Source organism: Anomaloglossus baeobatrachus, chromosome 2 (genome assembly GCF_048569485.1).
Source record: "Anomaloglossus baeobatrachus isolate aAnoBae1 chromosome 2, aAnoBae1.hap1, whole genome shotgun sequence".
NCBI classification, from domain to species: Eukaryota; Metazoa; Chordata; class Amphibia; order Anura; family Aromobatidae; genus Anomaloglossus; species Anomaloglossus baeobatrachus.
This window is the reverse complement of record NC_134354.1, coordinates 343,955,435-343,959,173: the sequence shown is the minus strand read 5'-3', so window position 1 is coordinate 343,959,173 and position 3,739 is coordinate 343,955,435. Positions and strand designations below refer to the sequence as shown.

Genomic DNA, 3,739 nt, shown 5'->3' with positions numbered 1-3,739 from the left:
GACAATAAAAAAGAAACCAAAAATAGTAGTTCTCTTTGTGATGGAAGCCAAAAGGAATTGTCATTTGGCACTGAAACCAAGAATTTTTTAGATTACAGGTTGATAGCAAATTACTTCAACAGCGAAAACGGCTTGTTTTTACTAGGGATTGAACCCAGGACCTTCTGCGTGTGAAGCAGATGAGATGACTACTACACTTTGAAACCTGTGAAAGCCTGGAAAGTAATGGCAATTAAAGACGAGTTTTGACCACCAGGGGAAAAAAAAAGTAATTCGTAGTTCTGTTGGTGATGGAAGCCAAAACATCCTGTTATTCAGCAACAAAGCCAAGTAATTAATATATTGCAGGTTGGTAGGGTATTATTTCAACACTAAGGACAGATGGGCTTCACTGGGGTTTGAACCCAGGACCTTCTGCGTGTGAAGCAGACGTGATGACCACTACACTATGAAACCTGTGAAATCCTGCAAAGCAATGGCAATTGGAAACGAGTTTTGACCACCAGGGAAAAAAAAAAAAAATTCTTAGTTCTGTTGGTGATGGAAGCCAAACCATCCCATCATTCTGCAACAAAGCCAAGAACTTCATATATTGTAGTATGATAAGGTATTATTTCAACACCAAGAACAGACTGGTTTTACTGGGGATTAAACCCAGGACCTTCTGCGTGTTAAGCAGACATGATGACCACTACACTATGAATCCTGATGAAAAGTTACTGTGTATTGGCTAGCAGAGCAGAATTGTGACTGACGGGGCCTTTTTATTGCTGAAGGAAAGTATTTTTGGTAATGAAACAGTTCCAATTTTTATTACATATTTTACGAGTTTTATTCCTACAAAGGGATATTGCTTAAATTGAAGTTTACATTGAATGTGTTACTTTTTTCTACACAGTTTAGTCGTTTGCTTTTGTATTTATGGGAACTATATATTTTAAAACAAACAGGATTTTTATAATATGGGATTATGTTTTCTGCTAAAATGGTCAATAAAAAAGAAAGCCAAAATCGTAGTTCTTTGTGATGGAAGCCAAAATGTATTGTCATTTGGCAACGAAAGTAAAGATTTTAGATATTACAGGTTGATAGCAAATTACTTCAACAGCCAAAACAGCTTGACTTTACTGGGGATTGAACCCAGGACCTTCTTCGTGTGAAGCAAACGTAATGACTACTGCACTTTGAAACCTGTGAAATCCTGCTAAGTAATGGCAATTAGAGACGAGTTTTGACCACCAGGGGAAAAAAAAAATAATTCGTAGTTCTATTGGTGATGGAAGCCAAAACATCCCGTCTTTCGGCAACAATGCCAAGAACTTCATATATTGTAGTTGCATAGGGTATTATTTCAACACCAAGAACAGATTGGTTTCACTGGGGATTGAACCCAGGACCTTCTGCGCATTAAGCAGACGTGATGACCACTACACTATGAAACCTGTTAAATCCTGCAAAGCAATGGCAATTGGAGACGATTTTGACCGCCAGGGAAAAAAAAAAAATTGAAAGTTCTGTTGGTGATGGAAGCCAAAACATCCTGTTATTCGACAACAAAGCCAAGAATTTCATATATTGTAGTTGGATAGGGTATTATTTCAACTCCAAGAACAGATTGGTTTCACTGGGGATTGAACCCAGGGCCTTCTGCGTGTTAAGCAGACGTGATGACCACTACACTATTAAACCTGACGAAAAGTTACTGTGTATTGGCAAGCAGAGCAGAATTGTGACTGACGGTGCCTTTTTATTGCTGAAGTAAAGTATTTTTATTAATGAAACATTTACAATTTTTATTAAATATTTTACCAGTTCTATTCATACAAAGGGGTATTGCTTAAATTGAAGTTTACATTGAATGTGTTACTTTTTTCTACACAGTTTAGTCGTTTGTTTTTGTATTTATGGGAACTATATATTTTGAAACAAACAGGATTTTTATAATATGGGATTATGTTTTCTGCTAAAATGGACAATAAAAAAGAAACCGAAAATCGTAGTTCTCTTTGTGATGGAAGACAAAATGTATTGTCATTTGGCACTGAAACCAAGAATTTTTTATATTACAGGTTGATAGCAAATTACTTCAACAGCGAAAACGGCTTGTTTTTACTAGGGATTAAACCCAGGACCTTCTGCCTGTGAAGCAGATGTGATGACTACTACACTTTGAAACCTGTGAAATCTTGCAAAGTAACGGCAATTAGAGACAAGATTTGACCTCCAGGGGAAAAAAAAAATAATTCGTAGTTCTGTTGATGATGGAAACTAAAATATCCACTCATTCGGCAACAAGGCCAAGAACTTCATATATTGTAGTTTGATAGGGTATTATTTCAACACAAAGAGCAGATTGGTTTTACTGGGGATTGAACACAGGAACTTCTGCATGTTAAGCAGACGTGATGACCACTACACTATGAAACCTTATGGAAAGTTTCCTTATGGAAAGGAAAGTATTTTTGGTAATGAAACAATTACAATTTTTATTACATATTTTACCAGTTTTATTCCTACAAAGGGATATTGCTTAAATTGAAGTTTACATTGAATGTGTTACTTTTTTCTACACAGTTTAATCGTTTGCTTTTGTATTTATGGGAACTATAAATTTTGAAACAAACAGGATTGTTATAATATGGGATTATGTTTTCTGCTAAAATGTTCAATAAAAAAGAAACCCAAAATCGTAGTTCTCCTTGTGATAGAAGCAAAAATGTATTGTCATTTGGCAACGAAACCAAGAATTTCATACTTTACAGGTTGATAGGAAATTACTTCAACAACGATAACAGATTGGTTTCACTGGGTATTGAACCCAGAACGTTCTGCATATGAAGCAGACTTGATGACCACCACACTTTAAAACCTGTGTTTCCTGCAAAGTAATGGCAATTAGAGACGAAATTTGACTGCCATGAAAAAAAAAAATAATTCGTAGTTCTGTTGGTTATGGAAGCTAAAACATCCCGTCATTCGGCAACAAAGCCAAGAACTTCATGTATTGCAGTTGTATATGGCATTATTTCAACACCAAGAACAGACTGGTTTTACTGGGGATTAAAGCCAGTACCTTCTGCGTGTTAAGCAGATGTGATGACCACTACACTATGAAACCTGTGCAATCCTGCAAAGCAATGGCAATTGGAGACGAGTTTTGACCGCCAGGGAAGTAAAAAAAAAAAAATTCTTAGTTCTGTTGGTGATGGAAGCCAAAACATCCCATCATTCTGCAACAAAGCCAAGAACTTCATATATTGTAGTTTGATAGGGTATTATTTCAACACCAAGAACAGACTGGTTTTACTGGGGATTAAACCCAGGACCTTCTGCGTGTTAAGCAAACATGATGACCACTACACTATAAATCCTGATGAAAAGTTACTGTGTATTGGCTAGCAGAGCAGAATTGTGACTGACGGGGCCTTTTTTATTGCTGAAGGAAAGTATTTTTGGTAATGAAACATTTCCAATTTTTATTACATATTAATATAATATGTGATGACTACTACACTTTGAAACCTGTGAAATCCTGCAAAGTAATGGCAATTAGAGACGAGTTTTGACCACCAGGGAAAAAAAAAATAAATTTGTAGTTCTATTGGTGATGGAAGCCAAAACATCCCGTCATTCGGCAACAATGCCAAGAACTTCATATATTGTAGTTGCATAGGGTATTATTTCAACACCAAGAACAGATTGGTTTCACTGGGGATTGAACCCAGGACTTTCTGCATGT

General features: G+C 36.2%; 1 non-coding gene across 1 annotated transcript; it reads right to left on the bottom strand.

Annotated features, from left to right (window-relative positions):
• Positions 1–1,369: 1,369 nt before the first annotated feature.
• TRNAI-AAU (transfer RNA isoleucine (anticodon AAU)) lies at positions 1,370–1,442 on the bottom strand. The gene has a single exon. It is a non-coding gene; the product is annotated as a tRNA-Ile (tRNA).
• Positions 1,443–3,739: the final 2,297 nt, after the last annotated feature.